This window comes from Orycteropus afer, unplaced genomic scaffold, assembly GCF_000298275.1.
Source record: "Orycteropus afer afer isolate SDZICR_OR568_19922 unplaced genomic scaffold, OryAfe1.0 scaffold00040, whole genome shotgun sequence".
In the NCBI taxonomy this organism is placed as follows: domain Eukaryota; kingdom Metazoa; phylum Chordata; class Mammalia; order Tubulidentata; family Orycteropodidae; genus Orycteropus; species Orycteropus afer.
The window spans coordinates 10,499,778-10,514,123 of NW_006921627.1; the positions used below are offsets into that span (position 1 = coordinate 10,499,778).

General features: G+C 40.0%; 1 protein-coding gene across 1 annotated transcript in view; it reads right to left on the minus strand.

The window, feature by feature from the left end:
* Positions 1-14,346, minus strand: part of ANO2 (anoctamin 2) — a 556,059-nt gene that overhangs the window by 118,528 nt on the left and 423,185 nt on the right. The window lies entirely within an intron of this gene.

Consider the following 14,346-nt stretch of genomic DNA (forward strand, 5'->3'; position numbering starts at 1 on the left):
CATGCATCAACAGGCTATTGCTGAGCACTTACTATGTGTTCAACCAAGAGGACTATTTGCTACATCAGGTGTTACTAATCTGGAGCCCATTGCTGGGCAACACAGAAACTCAAACTCTCTGAAATCTTAGGTGGAATTCTGAGTGTAGGCACATTTTCCAGGGGAAGAAAATCTTTAGTTTTTATTGGATTTCAAATGGCCTATAAATCATACACAAAAAATTCAGGCTAAAAATCAGCATGTACAAACACACCTGATGTGATTTCTTTATTAAAAAATTTCCTAAAGAAATTAGGATTTATTTATTGGAGATAAAATGGACTTCTATTAAACCAAATTAAACAATACTTGAAAATACTACTCAATGCTAAAGTGCAGAGTATCGTTGTTGAAGGAACTATACAGAGAACTATACTGGGGAGTGAGCAGATCTGAGGTGGTCAGGGAACACTTTGTAGAGGAAATAGGATTTAAACTGGGCCCCTAATGTAAGGAATTAGGGAGCCATTGAAGGTGTTTGAGCTGAGAAGGGCTGAAGTTAGAGTTTGCTGGAGGAAGGAAGGTGAAAAATGGGAGAGAAATCAGGGGTGAGGCTTTCATACACCAATCTTCAGGCAAAACAAAAGATTATTCTAACATTTATCTAGCAGACTATTTAAAACAGAGGACTCAGATTTCTCATTTGGTACAGAAATCTCTTATCACTGTGTTCAAAAGAGAAGTTTATCAGTCACTTGACCTCTAAGGATCCCTCCATTTCCTCTTTCTAAGATTTAAGCATAATAAGAGACTCTCCCAGACTGGCCCAATATATACAGCCCTCATTTTTTCTATATCCCCCATTTCTTCCCCTCTCCTTCAATGACTGTTTCCATGAAGCACAAGGATGAGAAGTGAGCTTCCAGAGTAAGCCTCTTAAGGAAGGGAGAAAACCGCTAGGTGTATGACTTGCTCAAAGAAAAATTCTAATTTGTTTCAGTCAAGCAGTCTTTTTCTTAGGACTTCTTCTTCAAAAAGAGGCTGTTCAGGTCATATTTTCTCCTGTAGAAGGTGAAGGTTGTCAGTGGAGAGCTGATTGAGAAACATGGGGACAGAAACCAAAAAATAACCAAACCCTCTACTGTTTTGGTTTTGGTTACTGTAGGTCATTTCCACTCATCACATCCCTGTGTGTACAACTGAGTTCCATAGGGTTTTCTTGGCTGTAATCTTTACAGAAACAGATCACCAGGTCTTTCTCCCATGGTGCCTCTGGGTGGGTTCAATCTGTCAACCATTTGGTTAGTAGCTGACAGCAAACCAGTTTTTGCTCTCCACCCAGGGGAGAGAAAAGGGGAGGTGAAAAAGTTCTTGAGAGGAAGGAGGAGGGAAGCACCAGGTGGCTCAGGCAGTGCTTCCCAAGCCCAAGGCTGTGAATGGGTTTCCAATGTGTCAGATCCCTGGGGGATGACTGAGGGTACTGAAACGTAGAGGTCTGCTGGTGGCAGCCTCAGCTTGATGTGCTTCATAAACTTTAGTATTTGTTCCATGAGCCATGGTATGAAAAAGAAGCACTCACTATGGAAGGCAGGAAGGGAACTTTCTCTAGGTGGAATGAAGATGTGTTGAGTGTGTGTGTACATGTATGTGTGCGTGTGCGTGTATGTGTAGGAGAGGTTCAATGGGAAAAACACTGTGTGGGAGCCTGTCTCATGATGCAGAGTGGGGGAGGGAGGCAACAGAAACACCAGCCTCCAGGACTAAGGAAGAATGACTACCATGTAAGTCAGAAAACCTGGACATGACATCACCACTCTCCAACAATGTAGACATTTTCACTTCCCATTCCTCTGGGATTGTCATGGCCAGACAGTAAGGGCCTGGAAATGTAGTGTGAGATTCTTTTCCCCCAAAATCACTTTTGCAGTGAAGGTCAGTGATGGACGTATTGATGAGGGTGGGGGTGGGGGAAGCTAGGGTGTTAAAGTGTGTGTATGTGTGTGTGTGTGTGTGTGTGTGAGGGACTAAGGATAGGAGAAAGACTGTGAAAAATAACAATTGCAAAAACATCCTTTGCTTTGGGGTCTTGGGGGTGGGACATGGATGAAGACATAGGGAGGAGATCAGCTTCTATTCTCCATTTGTAAGAGGCCCAGCTGTTAAACTAGGGGAAAAAGAATACTCTTCTTTGCCAGTCCAAGGACTGGCTGCATCCTCCTTTTCCCTTCTTATGCCTACCTTCTCCTTCCCTCTCCAAAACCTTTTCACCTGTCGTTTTCTATCCACTCGAACCAAAAAACCAAACTCACTGCCATCAAGTTGATTCTGACTCATAGCAACCCCCTTTGGGTTTCCAAGGTGGTAAATTTTTATGGAAGTAGACTGCCCAGTCTTTCTTCCATGGATTGGCTGTTGGGTTTGAACCGCCAATCTTCTGGTTAGCAGGCAAATACCTTAGGCATTATGCCACAGAGCACCTTTCTATCCCCTAGATGATGTAAAATGTTTGCTCTCAGCTGCTAACTGAAAGGTTGGCAATTCACCCCACCCAGCAGCACCACAGAAGGACCTGAGGGCTTGTTAAAAATGCAGAATATCCGGTCCCATTCTAGACTTAGAATCTGCATTTGAACAAGATTCCAAGTCAAATTTATCCCTTAGGAAAGCCCTTTTCCCACCCTCTCTTCTTCTGTGGCCTCACCTATCACACATTCCTTCCCAGCCCTTTGATGCTGTTCTTTGCAATATGACCTTGTCTCATCTTGATTTTTATCCCATTATGGAATAGTGGCTAAAGCACTTGACTGCTAACCAGAAGGCTGGCGGTTCAAACCCACCAGCCACTCCTCGGAAGGAAGGTTGGGCAATCCTATTTCCGTAGTGATACTGCCTCGGAAACCCAAGGAGGGATCGCTATGAGTCGGGCCGACTCGACAGCACATAACAACAACAACAACAACATGGAAATCAAGGAGTCATTGGGTGGGGCAAACAGTTAATGCAGTTGGTTGCAACTGAAAGGTTGGAGGCTCAAGTCCACCCAGAAGTGCTTCTATAGAAAGGCCTAATGATCTACTTCTGGAAAATCAGCAATTAAAAACTCTATGGAGCACAGTTCAACTCTGACACACATGGAGATGCCATGAGTTGGAGTTGCTTCAAAGGCAACCACTACTGGATGGAAATCAGGTTCTTAACCTCTTCTTTGGTGTTTTCCACAAGCATCTCAAGATTCAGAGTTTTCAAGCTGGAAGAGCTTGGAAGGCACCAAACCAGCACCATGTTCATTTTGCATGGGAGGAAATAGGCATAGAAAGGTGAAGTGATTTGTTTAAGGTCAAGGCAGGGACTACAAGCCTAATTAAATGGGTCAGGCTAAGATCAAAGAACTTCAGCATTTAGGGATCATCCAACTTCAGCGTTTCATCTTATACATAAGGAAACTGAGGCCCAAGAGGCAACAATGTGATTGGTTCAATATCTGAAGGGCACATGACAGAGCTAATGGTGATAACAACATCATCAACATCTGACCTATTTGTGTCTTCTCAAGGGCATAGTAATGCATATCGTCACTAGTAGTAATACTCATAACAACCATGCAAGATAATTCACTTTGTTAACAAAGTTTAGTGACTTACTAAAGACAAGCCTTGATATACTTTGCAGATCCAGGATTTGAATCTACTCTATGGCTCCAAGTATATAATTCCCTACCCTGGCATTAAAAGCTAGTTCTTCTTGCACTAAATACAGGACTATTTTCACCACTTGTGGCTGTAGTTTTCATTTTGTAATTTAATAAATATTTACTGACCACTTATTGTGCAAACCACTGGGCTAGGTATATTTTGTGTTTGTGGTCAGTGTCTTCCTGCAACTAGGACAAAAGTACGGGCTGGTCTTGCATCCCAGTGTATATCCACCTCTTGCCATCTGAGGTACTGCCTTAGTGTAGAACCAGCTCAGTAAAGATGTGCTGATGCCCAGCTTTAGGCAATCGAGCTGTCCTTCACATGGTCCCTATTACTTCTCATGCTTGAATACCATAGCCTTACTTCTGAGGCATAATCAAGCTGTAACTATGCTGGACTACAGAATACAAAGCAGAATCACCTGGAAGAAACTGGGATGATTTCTTGTGGGAAAGGCTTGGAGGGAAAAATAAGGAGGAGGAACAAATTTCCAGAAAAGGAAGGAGGAGCAAGTACAAATGCATTTGGCAGAAGCAATTTTGCAGAACTGGGACAATGCCCAGTACAGGACATGACACATAGCAATCACCCAATTTAAAAACAAAACAGTTACATACTAAAGACTATCATTGATATACTAAGCTGTCTCTGACATCGTTTTGATTAATGCATTTACTTATTTAGTCATTCATAAAGTATGTCTTGAGCACCTACTGTGTTCAAGTCAAAATTCTCAGTGTTAGAGATATAGCAGTAAACAAAACAGATAGATATCCCTGCTCTCAGGGCATTGATGTTCAGGAGGTAGCATATGATCAAGAACCAATGGTACTGAAGGAAGACATCCAAGCAGCTAAAAGACCTGGTGAAAAACAAGGTTCCAAAATTGATGAAATACTCATTGAGATGTTTCAACAAACAAATGTGGCACTAGAAGCGCCAACTCATTTATGCCAAGAAATCTGCAAGACAGCTACATAGCCAACTGACTGGAAAAGATTGATATTGTGTCCATTCAAAAGAAAGGTGATCCAACAAAATCTGGAACTTATTACACAATATCACTAACATCACACACAAGTAAAATTTTGCTGAATATAATTCAAAAATCGTTGGAGCAGTTTATTGACAAGGAATTCAAGAAATTCAAGCTGAGGACATGGAATTCAGAAGAGGACATGGAATGAGGGATATCAATGCTGATATCAGACAGAGCTTAGCTGAAAGCAAAGAATACCAGAAAGATGTTTACTCATGTTTTATTGACTGTGCAAAAGAATTTGACTGTGTAGATCAGAGCAAATTATGGATAACATTGCAAAGAATGGGAATTCCAGAACACTTAATTGTGCTCATGAGGAAACTGTACATAGACCAAGAGGCTGCAGTTCAAGCAGAGCAAAGGGATACTGCATGGTTTAAAATCAGGAAGGATGTGCATCAAAGTTGTATCCTTTCACCATACTTATTCAATCTGTAGGCTGAGCGAAGACTCCAAGAGGCTGGATTAGAGGAAGACTCATTAACAACTTGAGATATGTATGATGACACAACCTTGCTTGCTTAAAGTGAAGATGATTTGAAGCACTTAATGATGAAGATCAAAGACTACAGTCTTCAGTATGGATTAGAACTCAACATAAAACATAAAGAAAACAAAAATCCTCACAATTGGACCAATAGGCAACATCGTGATAAATGGAGAAAACCGAAGGTGTCAGAAATTTCATTTTACTTGGATCTACTATCAACACTCACTGAAGCAGCAGTCAATAAATCAGACATCATATTGCACTGAGAAAATCTGCTGCAAAAGACCTCTTCAAGTGTTAAGAAGCAAAGATGTCACTTTGAAGAGTAAGGTGTGCCTAACTTAAGCCATAAGGAGCTCTGGTGGCTCAGTGCCTAAGACATTTGACTGCTAAACAGAAGGTTGGTGGTTCAAACCCACCAGCCACTCCTTGGAAGGAATGTTGGGCAATCTACTTCTGTAGCCACCTTGCAAACTCAACAGGGGTTGCTATGAGTGGGACTGGACTCAAAGGCAATGAGTTTTGGGTTTGTTTTTTTTTTAAATTTAAACCATGATATTTTCAATTGCCTCATATGCATGTGACAGCTAGCCAACGAATAAGGAAGATCAAAGAAGAGTTGATGTTTTTGAATTATGGTGTTGGCAAAGTATACTAAAAATACCACAGGCTACCAGAAGAATGAGCAGAACTGTCCTGGAGGAAGTGCAGCCAGAATGCTCCTTGGAAGTGAGAATGGCCAGACTTCATCTCATCTATTTTGGTCATGTTGTCAGAAGGAAACATTCTCTGGAGAAGGATATTATGCTTGATAAAGTAGGTCAGCAAAAAAGGGGAAGACCCTCAACAAGATGAATTGACAGTGGTTGCAATGATGAGCTCAAGTACAGCAAGATTGTTATGACAGCGCATGACCAGGCAGCATTTTGTTCTATTGGACATAGGGTTGCTATGAGTCAGAGCTGGCCCCACAGCACCCAACAACAACAACATATGCATGTGACATCTGGACAATGAATAAGGAAGACCAAAGAAGAGTTGATGCCTTTGAATTGCAGTGTTGGCAAAGAATACTGAAAATACCATGGACTTCCAGAAGAACGAACAAATCTATCCTGGAAGACATGCAGCCAGAATGCTCCTTAGAAATGAGAATGGCCAGACTTCACCTTACCTACTTTGGTCATGTTGTCAGAAGGGACCAGCACTTTAAGAAGGATATCATGCTTAGTAAAGTGGAAGATAGAGAAAAAGGGGAAGATCCTCAATTAAATGAATTGACACAGGAGCTGCAACCATGGGTTCAAGCATAGCAAAGAATGTAAGGATGGCACAGGACCAAGCAGTGTTTTGTTCTGTTGTACACAGGGTCACTATGAGTTGGAATCAACTCGATGACGCCTAACAACAACAACATGGCATTGATCTTCTAGTGGGGGAAGTTAGACAATAAATGAATACACAGGTAAAAATATATAGCACATTTGTTGTGATAAGTACTGTGACAACACAGGCAAAACAGAGGAATGGGAAATAGAATGCAATTTAAAATAGGGTAGTCAGGAAAGGCTGACTGAGAAGGTGACATTTCAGCAAAGACCTAAAGGAGGAAATCTGAAGAAAGAGTGTTTCTGGCAGGGGGAACTCCAAGTGCAAAAGCAGCATGGCTGAAGCAGAATGAGCAAGGGGAGAGCGAAAGTAGATGAAGTCAGAGAGGTGGGGAGAAAGAAGGATGAGTGGAGGAAAGATGGGTCAGCCCTATAGTAAAAGGGTGTTTGCTTCTACACCTCATGAGATGGAAAGCTATTAGAGAGTTTTGAGCAGAGGAGTAGAATGACTGATCTATATTCTAAAAAAGATCAATGTGCTGTGATTTGTAGAGGACAGTGTAAAAGCTGGGAGATTAGTTAAGAGGCTACTGCAAGAACCCGGGCATGAGGTGATGGTGATGACTTGGGCCATGGTGGGAGCTGTGGAGATGGTAAGAAGTGGTTGGATTTTGGATAGATTTTAAAGGTAGGGTCAACCAGACTTTCTAACAGATTGGTCTGTAACAGAAAAGAAAAAGAGGAGTCAGAAGTGACACCAAGGTTTTTGGTCAGAAGACTTGGAAGGGGTCAGTGACCATCAACTGAGATAGGTAAGACTATGGGAGGAGTAGTTGAGAGGGACAATCAGTGATTTGGTTTTGGATATGTTAAGTATGTGATGCCTATTAGACATCCAAGTGGAGAGATGAAATAGGCAGTTGGTTATATAAGTCTGGATTGCAGGGAAGCAGTCTGAACTGGAGACAGAAATTTAGGAGTAATCAAAATATAAATGTTATTTAAAGCCATGAGGTTGGCTGACATTACCAAAGGAATGAGTGTGGATGGAGAAGACATGTGGTCTGAGTACTGAAACCTGCAACATCTGCTTGTCAAATAGAAAGTAGGAATAGCCTGAGACCTAGGCAGCTCCCGAGAAGGAGGAGAGGAGTGCTCAGGAATGTAATCCTGCTTCACTTGAGGGCACCTGAGGTCAGACACATGGAAACCATCCAGGAGCCTGGCCCTCTGGCTAGCACACTCCTTGTTCTTACATGTCAAAAATATGTTTGGAACAAAAGTGAATGGGGAAGGATCCAGTTACACAAGATCATGAAAGGAGAAGGAGCAGGGGATTATATTGGCGGTCCATAGCTATGGTACCTGGGTGAGGATTAGGACCTTTGTTGGCAGGCTAACATGGCCTCTTGAATGTGAGAGTGTGTGGAGGGGAGTGGCCAGATGAAGAGGGTTTCTAATGTACAAATTAGATGTAATGCCTGGCTCCCAATGTATAAGTGTAAGTAAATGACTGTCTTGGGTATGGGAGGAAAATTTTTGCATTTAGCCCTAGAGGAAGAATGTTGCCTCTGATAATCTTCTTTCTTACAAAAAGAAAACAAAAAGTGAGTTAGTTCAAAAAGAAAGAAACTAGCTCAACACGCTGAGTGGGAGAAAAGAGAAAATTCCTTTCTGTCTATGCTGGTCTCTCACAGTGGGGCAGATGAACACAGCAGTGGGGCATTTCTGTGTTTTTATGATGCCATGATAAATATCTCCAACTTATCTGGAAGATTGGTTGGTTTCCCTAGAATCCTCCTAATGCCTGTAGTCCTACTGGCTTCCTCAACCTGGACTCAATCACAGGAGGTGGAGGAGAAAATAAGGAGTTGAGAGATAACTCATTTTGTCATAGTAGGTACTCCAATCTCCTAAGGAAAAATACTCTTATAAACATCACCCTGACCCCTTCATACTATGCTCCACACCTAGTTTTAGGGTAATACCAAATGCTTTTCTTTAAGAGACTGTTTTTTCTTAAATTAGGAAAAAAAAAAATTAGGAAAGGTTGTTGTTGTTGTTATGTGCCATTGATTGGTCTCAGACTCATAGCGACCCCTCCTTGGGTTTCTGAGGCAGTATCACTACGGAAGTAAATTGCCCAATCTTCCTCCCGAGGAGTGGCTGGTGGGTTTGAACCACCAACCTCTGGTTAGCAGTAAAGTGCCTTGGGCACTACACCACCAGAGCTCCCTAGGAAAGGTTAGTGTAAAATAATGATTTTTAAAACTGTAAGGGGTAGAGGGACCACATAATTTATTGTTCAACCTAGAACACTTTTGAGAGTAAAAAGGGGTGCTATTAATAATTACCATAGGTCAACAAGTTTAAATCAGGGGTAGCCTAGAGAACCTGGTTGTGTAATCACTCAAAGGGTGCTCCATCGCATTCCTACCATTCCACTCCCAGGTCCTAGCTCATATATTCCAGTTCTCAGTACTTGCTGGTTACAGTCAGAGACCTCCAGACATAATGAGATATATTAATTACTTTTTGCTTCTGACACAGAATCTTGCATTTAAAGATTTAGAGAGGTGTGAGGTGGGGAAAGAGAAGAAAAAGGAAAAGATAATCACATATTTATGGACAATACACAAATATATTTTCCACCTTCCAGTCTAGTTTTAGGAGGTCTCAAGGAGCTCTGGTGGCATAGTGGGTAAGGCATTTGGCTGCTAACTAAAAGGTCAGCAGTTCAAACCCACCGATGACTCTGCAGGAGGAAGATGAGGCAATCTACTTCTGTAAAGATTTACAGCTTTGGAAATCCAATGGGAGTCCCTATGAGTCAGAAGTGAGTTTGGTTTGGTTTGGGTTGGATAATTTAAAAAAAAAAAAAAAAAAACACTTAGAACTCTGGCAACATGATCATTGTGTCAGTTTTCCACATAAGTTCAATGATCTGGTAATCTATTTATTGTTGACAATTATAATGATGACAATGATGATGATACAAGTTCTTCTCTCAGACAGTAAATAAGCTTCTATTTCATTCTTCACCTTACTATCAGTGGCATCTGACACAAATGATTGCTCTTCTCCTTGAAATACTTTGACTCTCACAATCCCTCACTATCATCTTTTCTGGTTCCCTTTCATTCTCCCAACCTTTAACATTGTAATGTCCTGGGACTCAGTCTTTGGATCATTTCTCTATCTACACTCACTCCCTTGTTGATCTCATATAATTTTATGGCTTTAAATCCCATCTACAGCCGATGACACCAGCTGCTTTGCAGGAGAAATATGTGACAGTCTGCTTTCATAAGTTTTACAGCTTGGAAACACTATGGGCCAGTTCTACTCTGTCCTACAGGGTCAATATGAGTCAGAATCAACTTGACAGCAATAGGGTTTGGGTATAACTGATTAGGTCTCTAGCCTGGACCTTTCCTCTGAGCTCCAGATCCATACTCATCACAAGGACAACTCCAACATTTCTCCCCATCTCAATTAAGTGATAACACTAACATTTTGGTTGCTTGAGCTAAAAACATTAGGTCATCCTTGACTTCTGTTTTATAACACATGATCAAATTTTTTCAGATCCACCTTTAAGACAGAACTAACTTTCCACTATGACCCTGCATAGGCAACTGCCACTTCTCACCTTGTATTATTGCAATAACCTCCTCCATGATTCTTCCCACCCTTGCCTTCATACCAGCATTTTCTCATGACAACAGCCAGAATAATTCCTTTGAAATGTGTGTCAAATCATGTCACTTCTCTGCCAAATCTACTGAGGGTTTCTCAGGTCACACAGAGTAAGCCCAAATCCTTACACTGGTCTATAATGTCCTACCCAACTGGCTCCCCATTACCTCTCTGAACTTATCCCCTCCTACTCTCTCTCCTGGTATATTCAGCTCCAGACACACTGTAACAATGCTCATTGTTCCTCTAAACAACAAACATGATCTACTTGAGGGCATTTTTACTTGCTGTTTCCTCTGCCTGGAATGTTTCCATCTAGAATATCCATGTGGCTTTTTTCTTTGCCTCCTCCAGATCCTTGCTAAAATGTCATCTCTTTAACGAAAACTTCCCAATCTATTTAATGTATATATTTGTGTATTTTCTTATTTTATTGTGAACTTAGAGAAAAATCACACATACACAGAGTTTAATGAACAAAGCAAACAACAGTATAACCCAGTCAACACTCAGCACCTCTTAATGTACCCCTTCCTCACAACCCCATACATATACTATCTCCCATCCTTCCTCCCCTTTAGATGTAACAACTATTTTGAATTTTGTGATAATAATTTTCTTACTTACCTTTATAGTATGCAACCTGAAGCAATATAGCTTAGCTTTGTCTCTTTTTGAACTTTATATAAAGGGAATAAAACTATCAAACTAATATTCCTTTGTCTTAAGTTTTTTCACCCATGATGTTGTGGGAAGCTATATTCACTAAACTCACTGCCATCAAGTTGGGATGCAAATCATAGTGACCCCTCCTTGGATTTCTGAAGTGGTATCACTATGGAAGTAGATTACCCAACATTCCTTGTGAGGAGTGGCTTGTGGGTTTGAATCACCAGCCTTCAGGTTTGCAGTCAAATGCCTTAGGCACTACGCCACCAGAGGGTATAGTGTGTTCATTTTCATGACTATATAGCATTTTATTCTATAAATATATATTTATTTATTTATTCATTAAGCTAGATTTGGCTTGTTTCCAGTTTTAGGTTATTATAAACAATGCTGCCGTAGACATTCTTGCCAATGCATTCTGCGGTGCATGTGCGCAAGTTTCTCTAGGCATATACCCAGGAGAAGAACTTCTGGGACCTAGGGTATACATAATTAAAATTTTACTAATAATGCCAGACTGTTCCCAAAGTGTTTTTTTTTTTTTTCAATTTATACTCCCACCAGCAGTATATGAGCATTTCTTTTGATCTATATCATTGCTAACATTTGGTATTAACAGACTATTAAATTATTGTGTATCTATTGGGTGTATAATGATATTTCATTGTGGCTTAAATCAGAAGTTTTCTAATTACTAGTGAGATTGCATTCTCTTTCATAGGTTTATTGGCAATTTGTATTTCCTCTTTGGAGAATTGTCTGTTCAAGTCTTTTGCCCACTTTTTTATGGAGTTGCCCTCTTTTCCCCATTGATTTGCAGTTCTTCACATATTTTGATAACAATCCTTTGTAAGTTGCAGATGTTGCAAATATATCCTACCACTCTGATTACTTCCCTTTTCACACTCTTTACATCTTTTTATGAACATAATTTTAATTTTAATATAGTCAAAGTTCCAACATTTTTTTACGGTAGTGCTTTTTGTGTCTTGTTTAAATCCTTCTCTGCCTCAAGGATATGAAAACTTTATTAGATAGTCTTTCACATTTAATCTTTAAAATACACCTAGAGTTGATGTTTTTGAATGATGTGAAGTAGGGTTTGGTTTCATTTTTTTTCTATATGGACACCCAAGAGTTCCAGAAGCATTTATGCACTGCCACTTACGTGGATGTGATTCTTGGTTTTCTATTTTGTTCAATTGGTCTAATTATCTATTCTCACAATAATACCACATTGTCCTACTTATAGCTTTATAAACCAAAAAAACCAAACTCACTGGCATCAAGTCAAATCAGACTCATAGTGACTCTTCCTTGGGTTTCTGAGGTGGTATCTCTACAGAAGGAGATTGATCAATCTTTCTTCTGAGGAGTGGCTGATGAGTTTGAACCATCAACCTTCTGGTTAGCAGTCAAATGCCTTAGGCCTTACACCACCAAAGCTCCTTATAGCTTTATAATAAGTCTATATTTGGTAGAGAAACTATCCCTCCTTGATCTTCTTTTTTTAAAATGCATTTTATTGAAATATAATATGCACAGCGAAATACATAAGTGACATGGGTCAGTGCATTTTTTTTTTTTTTTTTTTTTTTTGCGCAGTGTTCCCTCCTCTCCCCTCCAACCCCTGGCACCCAACAAAGAAAGTTTACCTCCATATATAAACCTTTCCTTGAGCCTCCACAACAACAAACTAATACTGTATTTGTCTTTCTGTGATTGACTTATTTCACTCAGTATAATGTCCTCCAAGTTCATCCATTTTATGAGGATGCAGACTCTACATTATTCTTTAGTGTTGCATAGCATTCCATTATGTGTATGTACCATAGTTTGGTCATCCACCCTTCTGCTGATGGGCACGTAGGTTGTTTCCATCTTTTTGCTATTGTAGATAGTGCTGTGATGAACGTGAGTGTGCATATATCTGTTCCTGTCCTGACTTTCACCTCTCTAGGATATATACCTAGTAATGGGATTACTGGGTCAAATGGTATCTCCAATTCCAGTTTTCTAAGGAATCGCCATATTGCTTTCCATAGTAGTTGTACCACTTCACAGTCCCACCAGCAGTGTATGAGAGTCCCAGTGTCTCCACATCCCCACCAGCATTTGTTATTTTCTGTCTCATTGAACCTTGCCATCAGCACTGGGGTGAGACAGTATCTCATTGTTGTTTTGATTATTTATCTCTCTGATGGCCAATGATTGTGAGCATCTCTTCATGTATTAGCTGGCCACCTGAATATCCTCCTTGGTGAAGTGTCTATTCATGTCTTCTGGCTATTTTTCAATTGGATTGTTAATTCCTTTGCTGCTGAGGCATTGGAGTTTTTTTTATAAATCTTAGAGATAAGTCCTTTGCCAGATATGTTTATTAGCAAATATGAATTTGTTGCTGTCATTTTTGTTATGTGCTTTATCGTGGTGTTGATTTCTTTGTTCCATATAATTTTCTATGCTGAGCTTGTTTTTTTTATGAATTGTGTTACCACTTCCTTCATTGCTATTGTTTTAGTATTTACTGAATATTTATGCTGGTCCTCTTTTTTATTTTGATGTGACAGTTTATCATTTTTCTTTGTGGTTACCCTGTGATTTATAGTTTTCTTCCCAAGTTTAGAACAGTCCGTTCTATCTTGTAGTTGTCTTGACATCCCTATCATCTAGAAGTTCTGTAATGAGACAGTTTTTCCCTCTTTTTGGTTTGTAGTTGTCCTCATTTGTCAATTGGTGTCTCTGGTTCCCTGTTTACAATCTTGTAGGCTTATTTACTTTGGATACTTTCATAGCTGGGTTGATTTCTGGGTTATGTCATCATGTGTGTTAATGGTCAGTTGTTGTTTGCTTCTCTGTCCAAAGGATTCCCTTTAGCATCTCTTGTAATGTTGGTCTGCTTTTGACAAATTCCTTTAATTTCTGCTTATCTGGAAATGTCCTAATTTTACCATCATGTTTGAGGGACAGTTTTGCTAGGTACATAATTCTTGGTTGGAAATTTTTCTCTTTCAGGGTTTTATATATACCATCCCATTGTCTTCCTGCCTGGGTGGTTTCTGCCAAGAAATCCAAGCTTAGTCTTGTTGGTTGCCCCTTGTTGGTAACTTTTCATTTTTCCTGTGCTCCTCTCATGATTCTTTCTTTGTCTTTGGTTTTGGTGAGTTTGATGATGATATGTCTTGGTGAATTTCTTTTGGGGTCTATCCTGTTTGGGGTTCATTGGACTTCCTAATGGATATATTCTCATCTTTCATCATACCAGGAGAATTCTCTTCCAACAAATCTTGGATAATTTTCTCTGTGGTTTTATTTGTCTCTTCCTGTTCTGGAATTCTAATTACATGTAGATTATTCTTTTTGATGGCATCCCACATGAACCTTAGGCTTTCTTCATTTTGTTTTGATCTTTTTTCTGATTGATCCCTTTCCAAAGAAGTATTC